The sequence below is a fragment of the Myotis daubentonii genome, chromosome X, assembly GCF_963259705.1.
Source record: "Myotis daubentonii chromosome X, mMyoDau2.1, whole genome shotgun sequence".
NCBI classification, from domain to species: Eukaryota; Metazoa; Chordata; class Mammalia; order Chiroptera; family Vespertilionidae; genus Myotis; species Myotis daubentonii.
This window is the reverse complement of record NC_081861.1, coordinates 61,822,043-61,835,228: the sequence shown is the minus strand read 5'-3', so window position 1 is coordinate 61,835,228 and position 13,186 is coordinate 61,822,043.

The following is a 13,186-nucleotide window of genomic DNA, read 5'->3' as shown; positions in this document are numbered from 1 at the left end:
TGAAAATGGAAATCACCTCTAGTCTATCTACATATATATACAAGGTGGGGCAAAAGTAGGTTTACAGTTGTTCCTATGGAAAATAATACAATAATTAATCAATAATAATACAAGAATAAACTCTGTGTTTTATATAATCACAATTGTAAACCTACTTTTGTCCCAGCATGTATGTATGTATGTACGTATGTATGTATGTATGTATGTATATATATGCACACACATACTAGTATATATTCATATATACATATATACATACATGCAGACAATATGTGTGTATATATCTCTATATCTGTATATATAATTAATATTTTTGTGTATATTTTTCTATTTTTTAATATATTTAGTATATATTTTTGTCAATTGGGACTATATCCTGCATACTCTTTTGTAAACTCCTATTTTCATGTGAACCATATAGTAAATAGTTTTCTTTGATTGAAAATATTCTTCTACAACATGATTTTTAAATAGTACATAATAGAACAGTATAAACACATATCATAATTTATTTTACCAATTCCTTATGGTATTTTTATTGCTTTTAAAATTTCATTAACATAAATAATATGGCGACAAACCTTGACATCATCACATCCTGTTTCACTTTTAGCAAATAAGTTCATAGATGAAATAACAGCCATCAGGAGAGGATGGCCTCCTCATCCCATCCCCAGCTCTATGACTGACCTGCGTCCCCATTCATTATTTCATTCCTTCCCAAGTATTCTAGTGTCTACTTCCTTCTACATTTTCAGAGAACACATTCTTTATTATTTTTCTCTCTCTTTTGTATATGACTCCCCCCCCCCCTCTTGGTCCTTCCCATCAACATTTCATAATCTTCAAAAAAATGTAAAACCTCTTTCATTAACTTCATGTCTTCATTTACCTTACATCTATACCCAGGTACTCCTTCTTCTCCATCCAATCAGAGTCTTGGGTAGGTTTTTGTATTTTTGTTTTTGACACCACCCTGTTCCATAAGTTTGTATATAGTAAGTTAGAAAGTATTAGCAATTTTACCATCTTTAATCTATTTACTTCTTTCCACATTTCTACTATTAGTTTATACCATTACCATATCTTGCCTGGGCCACTGTAGACTTGGATCCTAAGGGTTCTCTCTGCAACTACTCTACTTCTCTTTTCTTTTTTTTTCTTTTCTTTCTTTGTTAATCCTCACTGGAGGATATTGAGAGTGAAAGGGTGGGGGAGAGACAGAGAGAGAAACAAGATTGTGGGAGAGACACATTGATTGGTTGCCTCCTGGGGCAGGGATGGAGCCTGCCACCTATGTATGTGCCCTTGACTGGAATAGAACCTGGGGTCCTTCAGTCCCCAGGCCTATGCTCTATCCACTGAGCCAAACCGGCTAGGGATTTACCTCTCTTTCAAATCTTTTCTACTAACAGAAGCCAGAACAAATTTTTAATTGCAAATCTGAACATATCAACTCCACCCCTCCCCCAAGATAGATGCCTACACTTAAAGTCCTTCAATGGCTTCCCACTGCTTTTCAGATAAAAATCAAGTCGTTATCTTCCTGATCAGAGCCTGTCTTACTTCTCTTTGCCTCACTTCTTCCCATGCTCTGTGCTGCAGACACACTTACCCTCTTTTAATTTCATGGATATGCCATGTTTCCTTCTGTCCCTGGTCTTTGCAAATGTTCTCTCATCCACTGCAAACCCAGTTCATCACAGTATCCTCACTCTCCTGTGCTTGGCTGATTTATACATACCCATTACATTTTAGTTCATATGTCATTCCCATAAGAGAAAACTTTCAGGTCACAGCCCCTCTATTTCATATATATAACACTTTCCCTTGTCAGAGCAGCAACCTAATATTTATTTACATGACTGTCCCATTAATATCTGTCTCCCTCACTAGATTGCATGAGGATTATGTTCACGTTTACCATTGCATGTGCAACATCAAACACAGTGACAGGCTAAAAGTAGGCACTCAATAAGTACGTCTGTTGACTAAAAGGATGAATGGATGCCAATCAGAATTATACCCCATTACATCACTGAAACTGCTTTTCTGAAAGATGCTAATGACCTTGGTGCTAAATCTGATAGATATTTTAGATTTATTTAACTTGGTTGTTCAGCAGCACATGAGATTTTTTAAAAACCCATGTTTCCTGAAAAATTTTCTCCTCTTGTTTTCCAATACATGGAATGTCTTGGATTTCTATGTTTATTCACTTGCAAGACCTTTACCTAGTTCCTCTTCTTCTGTTAATTATGTAAACACTCATGGTCAACGGGATTATTTTCTTTGTCCTTTTTACTACTAATTTATATTCTCTCATTGGTTAATATCATCGGCTTTCACTGCTACTATGAACATGTATGTTCTGATGACTCCCTAATCTACATCTTCAACTCAGATCTCTTCCCTGACCTTTGGACCTGTGTATTGAATGGTCTACTATACAAATTTAAATGGATGTCTTATAAGCACCATAAAAATAACATGTCTAAAATTGATCTTTTTGCCTTCCACATTCAAATTTTCTTTGGTGTTCCCCATCTCAAAGAATGACACTGTCCTGTCATGCACTCAGTTTATTAAATTCGAAACCTGGGCCAACCAGGCATGCCTCAGTGATTGAGCGTCCACCTATTAACCAGGAGTTCATAGTTCGATTCCCGGTCAGGGCACATGCTCAGGTTGTGGGCTCAAGTCCCAGTGTGGGGCATGCAGGAGGCAGCTGATCAGTGATTCTCTCTCATCATTGATGTTTCTATCTCCCTCTCTCTCCTTCTACCTTTCTCTCTGAAATCAATAAAAATATTTAAAGAGAAAAGAAACCTAGTACTATTATATGATTTCTCCATTTTGTCTGCCAACACATCAAGTCAGTACCCAAGCCCTCCTGGATCTATCTGTTGAATTCCATGTTGACCTCATCCATTATCTCCATCTTTACTATCACTGTCCCATTTAGGCCACCAACATTCTTGTCCAGATTACAGAACAAGCATCCTAACTGGTGTCCCTCACTCTGGTTTCACCCTCTTTAATTCATTCTCTCTCTCTCTCTCTTTTCTTATTTTTGTGGCTAGAGTCATCATATTTAACTCTGCATTTATTATGCTCTTCCCTTGTTTGAAAGATTTGTCCATTGGCCTTAAGATAAAGCCATAGCACCTTTCTAAAATTAATAAAACCTTTCCTATTTCTTGAGCTGCCTCTTTCACTTTAATCTACTGCCATTCTATTTTCCAGCTATGCCAAGCTTCCGTTCCATCTGCTAACATGGCATGCATTCTCTCACCTTGAAACTCTCATAATCTCTTCCTCTGGCTGCAGTACCCTCTACCCATTCTTCACCGAGCTAATTCCTACTCATTGTTTTAATCTCAATTTCAAATCATTTTTACAGAGCTTTTCCCAATTCCCATTGCCATCACAGTCTAGGTTATGTACTGCTCTTCTATGCTCCCATAGCTTACTGTATTTTTTTTGTATTACCTATTATTATAATTTACTGTAATTATATCTGTTTACTCATCTGTCTTTTCTGCTATATTGTAAGCTCTGTGATGAGAGGAATTATGATTCTTTTGATAACTCTTATATCCTCAGTACCCAAGCACAAGATAGATACAAAATATATATTGACTGACTGAATTAAACTTTCCCAATGTAATATTTTATGACTATGTTTTAGAACAGTAAAAAAAATTTGACATTACAGGGACACATTTTATATGCATCCTTATCTTTTGGTTTTAACACATCTACTTTTTAGATAACAAGGATGAGGGACTGGGTTTGCACAGTGTCTATTATAGAGCTTTATTAGTGTAAGTAGTTAAATACTTCATGATCTTGTACAACAAAGTTATCTTTTGGGGACATTAATTTCTTCATCTGAAAAAATGAGGTCATTGGAATGAATGATCTTTTATGCTCCACATGATATATATGATTATATGAAATCACAAGTATGTTGATACTCCTCCAAAACTGTTATAACTACAGAAATCTCAACACTGAGTAGTTAATAATAGTGTGATAGAGTTTTTTGGTGGGAAGTAGCAGGGGTCTGATTATTCTGATGAACTGGGAATGCTCTATTTAAAAATTCTCCTGGTAGTCTAACTTGACAGCATACAGAATGGCAAAAGAAGCCTAGTCAGGTGATACTGTAAGTCAGATTTCTGCATTGTAAGCCACAGGTGCTGAGAAGCAAATTTAATGAAGAGAATGTAGGAGGACACAAATTTAGCAGCCGTGGAACTAAATAATGCAAAGATAGCTCAATTGGAGAATGATGAATGTTGTTAAAGTGGCAAAAATCAAGAGAACCAGGTATTGCTACACAGCTGTGGCTTCTCTTTAAAAATGGCTGACTGCTTCCAGAAGCGGTTGAAGCATAGGAAATAGAAACTTCCTTCCCCGAGGCAATACATCAGCTGCCTAAACCGCCTCCTCATCAGTCAGGCTTGTTGGCCTTTGACGCCACACAATCTTTGTGACACTGTTATCAATGATACTTCAGAAACATCTGCTCTAGAGCTGTCCACTACTGCCATGGAAGGCAGCAAATTTAATGGCACCAAAAAGGAGTGACAGGAGACCTATTAATGTGTAGCAACGGTAAGAAGCAACACAGTAATCATGATCAGGGCCCACCAAATCCTTCAGCATTTCAGTGCCTAGTTTACTTACTAGCACACAGTGGGAAAGCTTCTTCAGTGTTTGTGATGTCACTGACAAATAAAAAGTTAATGAATGACTTAAATTACTGCGTTACACAAAATATACGATGTTGCCTATAAATCAAAGTAGGCTTAAGTTGAAGATAATGGTGAGTCATTTGTGGTACAATTTGATTATTTTTGTTTGTACAGAATACTTAGAGGTTTATACATAAAGCTCTGTAGCCCGATATTCATTTACTGATTCACTCATTTAATGTTTCATTTTTCAACAAATATTTTAGTTCCTACTCTTTGGGTTGCTAAGGATACACCAATGAATAAAACAAATAAAAAATCCGTGCCTTCATGGGGCATGGATTCTAGTGATACAAGAAAAATAAAAATAAATATAGATAATGGTAAGTGTGAAGAAGAAAGGTAAAGCAGGTACTGGGAGTTGGGACTGGGGAGAGGGGTCTGCAGTTTTAAATAAGAAGGCAGATAAGGCTTCTGTAATAAGTTGACACTTGACTAGAGAAGAGGTGAGATAAGAAGACAAGCTTGTGGGAGAAGAACTTCAGAGGCAGGAGGAACAGTCATACAAAGTCCCTAAAGCAGGAGTGTGTCTTCCCAGGGAGGCTAGTATGACTGAGTCAGAGTGAGAGAAGAAAATTGAAACAGGATTCCATCCCAACTGTCATAAAACTACTGTTCTTGTCTACTCTGAACACTTCCTAGTGTGTAAAAGGTCCCCAAGATAACATTCTCTCTTTCGGATACTTGGCAAGGCAAGTGGGTCTCAGGATGCTGTTAGGAATGAACTCTACTGAAGAGGAGAGTACTGTATGCAGATGAGAGTTAAATTAAGCTCACCATTAGAGAAACTATGTGGGGGCAAATTTCTTACATTTGGAGATATTATATTAGCAACTGTAGAGTTGTTCCAGTTTCTCTCCTGTCTCTTTCTCTCTGCTTTTGATGAAGAGATTTGAAAGAATTAATATGAGAACTTGGGGAATTGATGTAAACAGTAGGTTGATGCAGTAAGCCTATCATAAGAAGAATTCTTTGGGATGACACCTTTTTGTGAGAAGAGGAGCTGTGTTTTGCTTTCCTAGAGTCAAGGGACCTCTGAGCAAACCCTGCATAAAGGGAATGGAGGAGTGGGAGATGAAAGAGGTAAAGGGATGGTGTGGTGAAACATGTTAACAGTAGAAAGGAGAGGGCAATATGGAAAGGGGATGATAGGCCTATGGTGATCCAAAGATTGTAAGCATTCATACCTTCCCCTTCTGAAATTTATTTATGACTGTGGGTACCCAAAAGTTAGGTTCTGTGTTCATTTGATTCTTTGTTTCTTTTGATTTTGATATACAGATAAAAATAATGGTAATCTTCATAGTAATAATTACCTATTTTTTATCTAGCAAAATATATGCCAAATGAACTTTCTGACAGAGTATATAAAAGAATGACCATGAGGAAGAACAATAACAATTAACAATGTCAGCCACTTAGTTATATGGACAAAATTTATACACAACTCAGGCATTTTAAGCTTAAGATTTTTCTATTCATTGTTCACTTTTCATTATGAAAAATGTTTTTAGAAATAAGAACCATTTGGGAAACTAAACTTGATTCTACCTTATACTAAATGATGTTCCCAGCCCTCCAGAATATCTGCAGCCCTCTGCCCCACCCTCTGTAGCCTCTCTTAATGCTACTTCTTGGAAATGGAAAAGCATAACACCAAGTTTCATTTTTCTGAAAATATATCTTCCTCATTTTAACTGCAAATCATTTTTTGAAGGCCTGGAGGATGCTGCATCAGCAATCAAAGAATCAAGAGTGTTAGAAAAACATTTTGTGAAGTACAGTACCAAGTAAAGTGAACACTCAGCAAGCACATTCCTGCCTTTGTGTGTCACAGTTTGCCAGCTTGTTATGTACAAATGTGATTCATGTGACTCTCACAATGTCTGTGTGTTTGCAGCAGTACCACTGGCATTCTAAGATAGGTTGTGCTACATATTTTAGGCATAGGAAAGAACTAACACATTTACTTTTGAAAATACACGGAAAAGCTGTATATTCTAGTCAACTGCAAATCTGTCTTTGTTCAACAGTGGCTTTTATTTCAACTTGATGATAATAAGACTAAGTCTTCATTAATTTAAGAAACATGCATTCCTGCCCAAGTGGTGTTACTCAACAGTTGAATGTCAACTCAGGTACAAGGAGGTCATGGGTTTAATTCCTGGTCAGGGCACATCCCCGGGTTGTGGGCTTGAGCTCCAGTAGGGGGCGTGTAGGATGCAGCTGATCAATGATGTTTCTCTCTCATCAGTGTTTCAATCTCTGTCCCTCACCCTTCCTCTCTCTCTAAAAAAAAAATCAATGAAAACATTTTTTTTAAAAATGTGCATCCCTGCATGAGATATTTCTATTTCCTCTTAATTTATTTTCTTCATAGGATATGAATGCTAAAGTGATTTCACCATGGGCAAAGGTATTTTAGAATTTGTGGTCATATTCAAACAGCTGTTAAAGGGACAAATCAGAAATGGAAAATTATAGGCAAACCAGTAGTAGGTATGGAGATATGGAAACATTTAATCCCCAGCTCTTTAATTATTTATTTCTTCTTTTATTTTTTAACTTAAATCACTTTTTATTCTTCAATTACATTGACTTACAATAGTATATTAGTTTCAGGTGTACACCCTAATGATTAGACATTATATAACTTACTAAGTGATCATTCCTATAAATCTAGTACCCATCTGACACCATATATAATTATTACCATACTAGAGGCCTGATGCATGAAATTTGTGCAAGAGTAGGCCTTCCTTCCCCTAGCTGCCATCACAGGCTTCCCTCTGGCACCCGGGACCCGGGCTTCCCTCACAGCCCCGGCTTTGTCCAAAAGGTCGTCTGGAAGGATGTCTGGTCTAATTAGCATATTACACTTTTATTATTATAGATTACTGATTATATTGCCTATGCTGTACTTTACATCCCCTTGACTATTCTGTAACTACCAATTTGTACTTCTTAATTCCTCCACTTTTTCACTCATCCCTCTAACCACCCTCTCATCTGGCAATCATCAAAATGTTCCCTGTATCTATGAGCCTGTTTCTGTTCTACTTAATCATTTATTTTATTTTATTAGATTCAATTGTTGATAGGTATGTATTTATTGCCATTTTATTATTTATATTTTTTATCTTTTTTTTTATTCTTCTTAAAGAAGGCCCTTTAACATTTCATGTAATACTGGTTTAGTGGTGATGAACTCCTTTAGATTTAGCTTGCCTGGGAAGCTCTATATATGCCTTTGGATTCTAAATGATAGCTTTGCTGGGTAGAGTAAACTTGTTTGTAGGTCCTTGCTTTTCATCACTTTATTTCTTACCCATCCCTTTTGGCCTGAAATATTTCTGTTGAGAAATCAGCTGACAGTCTTATGGGAGCTCCCTTGCCGGTAACTAACTGCTTTTCTCTTGCTGCTTTTAAGATTCTCTCTTTGTCTTTAATCTTTGGCATTTTAATTATGATGTTTCTTGGTGTGGGCCTCTTTGGGTTCATTTTGTTTGGAACTCCCTGTGTTTCCCAGACTTGTATATTTATTTCCTGTCATTAGTTTTTCAAATAGGTTTTCAATTTCTTGCTATCTCTCTTCTCCTTCTGGTACCCCCATGATGTATATGTTGGTAGACTTGAAGTTGTCCCAGAGGCTCCCTACATTATCTTCATTTTTTTGGATATTTTTTTCCTGTTCCAATTTGGTGTTTTTTACTTCCTTATGTTTCAAATTTCTGTTTTGCTTATCATATTCATATACTCTACTGTTGATTCTCTGTAAATTATTCTTCCTTTCAGTTAGTATATTCTTCATTCCTGACCTGTTTTTTTTTATGGTTTCTATGCCATTTTGTATGTTTTTCTATGTCCTTTTATATGCTGTTGAAGTTCTCTCTAAGTTCAACCACTCTTTCCCTAAGTTTATTGAGCATCCTTATAAGCAGTGTTTTGAATTCTGCATCTAGTGAATTACTTGCCTTTGTTTGTTTAATTCTTTTTCTGGAGTTTTGTTCTGTTCTTTCATTTGGCATGTGTTTCTTTGTCTCCTCATTTTGGCAGCCTCCCTATGTTTGTTTCTATGTATTAGGTAGAGATGCTATGTCTCCTGGATTTGGTAGGATGGCCTAATGTAGTAGGTGTCCTGTAGGGTCCAGTGGTACAGCCGCTCTTATCACTCAAGCTGAGCATGCCAGTGGAGTCCCTTCCACCCCTTTTGGGCTGTGTATATCCTCTTGTTATAGTTGAACTTTTATTGCAATTGGCAGGTCAGTGGGAGGGATTTACTCCAAGGCTAATTGTCTGCAAGGACTGGCTGTGGCCACTGACCTCTGAGGAAGATCAGCTGTGCAGGGGCCTGCCTCATAGAGCAGAACTTACTTCAGTGGGGCTCTGGTGCCTGCTGAGTTCACCCATTGAGTGTGTCACTGTAGAGATGCTTGGGTGGTATGAAGCTGTCCACCAGGTGCATTGGCTCTGGGGTCTCTTGGGAGGTATAGGCCAAAGTTAGTCACTGCCTACATTTTGCCCAGGGCCACCCTACTTGAGCTACAAAGTGATCTGCAGCTTGTTGCCACTTGTGCTGGGCTTGGAGGTTCCCAGGAGAGGCCAAGGTACAAACTACACCCAACTGCTGCTAGTGCCAGGCCTGGGGCCACTTAGTGAGAGGTAGCAGGTATGGTGAGTACAGATGCTGCTTGTTTGAAAAATTTTAGGAAAGTGAAGTATGAGCCAAGACAAGCTATTTGTATGGAAAAGACTCTGAAAACAGCTTGAGTGGGCCCATAAATTTGGTAGGGTGAGGTCATGGAATCACCAGGGTTAGGTAAACAGTAATAGCCAGGTTGATGGAGACTCAGATATGGCACCCACCTGCCAGCTCTGGGTAGGGGGAGGGACTCATTAAAGGAACAATGGTCTCTGCAAGCCCTTTTGTCTGGGAGAAAGCTGCCTTCCCAGCTCTCACCCTATGCCAGACACTAAAGTCCCTTCCTGTATATCCTTGGTGTCTTTCAAGCTGCTATCCCAGGGCTGGAGCTCAGAGGGAGTGTGTCAGTGTAAGTGCATGCCTGAGCCCTTTAAGAGGAACTGCTTGGGACTCCAGCAGCCCTCTGTCTCACTCAGCCACAATCCCTGCTGGTTTTTACAGCCAGAAGTTATGGGGACTTCTTTTCCCAACACTGGAATCCTGGACTTGAGGGCCTGGTGTAGGGCTGGGATCCCTGGCTTCCCTGGGGGGACCTCCACAGCCAAGATATCCCACCCAATTTTTATCCACCACACATAGGTGTGGGACTGGCCTGTTCAGTGTCCCTGCCCCTCTTACTAGTCTCAAAGTGGCTTCTTCTTTATATCACTAGTTGTAGGACTTCTATTCAGCTGGAATTCAGGCAGTTTTGAATGATGGTTGTTCTGTAGTTTAGTTGTCATTTTTTTAAAAAATATATTTTATTGATTTTTTTTTTACAGAGAGGAAGAGAGAGAGAGATAGAGAGTTAGAAATATCGATGAGAGAGAAACATCAATCAGCTGCCTCCTGCACACTCCCCACTGGGGATGCGCCTGCAACCCAGGTACATGCCCCCAACCGGAATCGAACCTGGGACCCTTCAGTCCGCAGGCCGATGCTCTATCCACTGAGCCAAACCGGTTTCGGCAGTTTAGTTGTCATTTTAATATGGTTGTGGGAGAATGTTAGTACTATATTTACCTTTGCCACCATCTTGACTGGAAGCCTTTGCTTTTTAATTTTTGGCCTGATAATTTCTAGGTGATTGTTTTCTATGTATGATATTAATTTCAAAATTTTTGATCACTAGGCATGTTGTGTACATATTTGTATGAGAAGTTACTAGTAAAAGATATTAGAAACAATTGACTGTATACATAGGGACATAATACTTGTAAAATGGAGGCAAAACAACCTTCTTGCACTATTTAATTGGAAATTAAATTTGTTTAAATATAGGCTGCTAAGAAAAGTCCTAGTAAACCTCAGACTCATATGCGCAACTCTACTCAGCATTTTCACTATTTTATAAATTACTCAAATTCAGTACAGAAAAGATTGAACAAGTCATCACCTTCCTTAAACTGTTTTCTTTCAGTGGTTTCTATATGCATTTATGCTAGCCAAAAACCTGGGAGTCATCCTTGGCTCCTCTCTTTGCTTTCACATCCCACAGCTAATTAATTATAAAAGTCCTGTCAGTTTTACTTTGACAATATCTCTTAAATCTTTCAAATATGTCTGCCACAACCACAGTCCTAGCTACCATGATTCCTTACCTACATTGAAGAAATACTCATCTAATTATCTCTTTATCATCAGAAGATATTTTAAAAATGACTTTAGATCCTGCTATTTCACATGTTTTGATATATTTTGTTTTCATTTCCATTCTGCTCTATGGTTTTTCAAGTTTCTTTGAAATTTTGTTCTTAATCTATGGATTATTTATAAATGTGTCATTTAATTTCCAAATCTTCGGAGATTTTCCTGTTGTCATTCTATTATTGGTTTCTACTTTGGTTTGATTATGTTCAGAAAACATAGTGTGTATGATTTCAGGTCTTTTATATTTTTTAAGGTTTGTCTTATGACCTAAGATATTGTTTATCTTCTGGAATGTTATGTGGCTGCTTTAAAAAAAAAAAGTCTGTTGTGCTGTTGCTGGGTGCAGTCTTCTATATATTTCAACTAAATCCTATTCATGGGTTATATTGGATATATATACTGAGTGGCCAGATTATTATGACCACCTGACGTTTGTAGGCAAATTAGCTATAATTTCCCACTGAAGTTGCTAGAGGGCCAGACCATTAAAAATAGGGAAGCAGGTTGTTTACCACGAGAGTAGAAGTGATTTTTTTTTTCTGAAGATATGGGTAAACAATATGATTTAACAGCCCTTGAACATGGGATATATATATATATATATATATATATATATATATATATATATATATCCTATCTAATAAAAGAGAAACATGGTAATTAGCGTACATCCGCTACCCTTCCCATTGGCTAATCAGCAAGATATGCAAATTAACTGCCAGCCAAGATGGCGGCCGGCAGCTAGGCAGCTTGAAGCTAACATGAGGCTTGCTTGCTTCAGTGACAGAGGAAACCAACGTTCCCGGCCTGCCTTGCCGGCCTCTGAGCTTGCAGTTTGAAACATTGTTACAAATATAGAAGCTAAACAAAACCCCAGGAACCTGCTTTCAGCCTTCCGGGATCTCAGAGCTGGAGTTGAAACAGTGTTTCGATTATAGAACCCAAACAAACCAGATACCTGCTTTCAGCAGCAGAGGCCTCAGAGCTGGAGCCAGAGCTAAAGCTGGCCCAGAATAAAAAAGAGAAAAAAAAGAGCAGTTGGGAGCTTCAGTCACCCACCAGCCTGAAAATGGCCCTCAGCCCCTCACCCAGACTGGCCAGGAACCCCAGTGGGGACCCACACCATGAAGGGTGTGTGACCAGCGGCAAACAGCCATCATCCCCTCACCCAGGCTGGCCAGGCACCCCAGTGGGGACCCCCACCCTGATCCAGGACACCCTTCAGGGCAAACCAGCTGGCCCCCACCCATGCACCAGGCCTCTATCCTATATAGTAAAAGGGTAATATGCCTCCCAGCACCGGGATCAGCGGAGCTGAGAGGCCTCCCGGCACCGAGATCAGCGTGACAGGGGACAGGCCCTAAACCCCCTGATCGGCCCTGCTCTGTGCCTGATAGGGGGGAGCTCCCCAACCCCCTGATCGCCCTGCGGCTCTGTGTGTGACAGTGTGCGGCAGCCCAACCCTCTGATGGGCCCTGCTCTGTGTGTGACAGGGTGCGGCGCCCCAACTCCGCGCCCCCTCCACAGGCCCTGCTCTATGTGTGACGGGGTAGAGCCATAACCTCCCCATAGGCCCTGCCCTGAGTGTGACACTGGCAGCGCCCCAACCCCCCTGATGGGCCCTGCTCTGTGCGTGACAAGGTACAGAGCCCCCACCCCCCTGATGGGCCCTGTTCTGTGCGTGACACGGGGCAGCACCCCAACCCCGATTGGCCCTGCTCTGTGCGTGACAGGGGGTGGCGCCGCAACCTCCCCATGGACTCTGCCTTGAGTGTGACGGGGGCGGTGCCCCAACCCCCCCAATTGGCCCTACCCTGAGCATGACTGAGGGTGGCATCACATCCTCCCGATCCCCCCTGCTCTGTGCACGACAGGGGGCAGCACCCCAACTCCCCAATTGGTCCTGCTCTGAGCCCGACCAGGGGCTGCACCTAGGGATTGGGCCTGCCCTCTGCCACCCGGGAGCAGGCCTAAGCCAGAAGGCGTTATCTCCCGAGGGGTGCCAGACTGTGAGAGGGCACAGGCTGAGCTGAGGGACCCCCCCTCCCCACCAAGTGCACAAGTTTTTGTGCACTGGGCCTCTAGTATATAT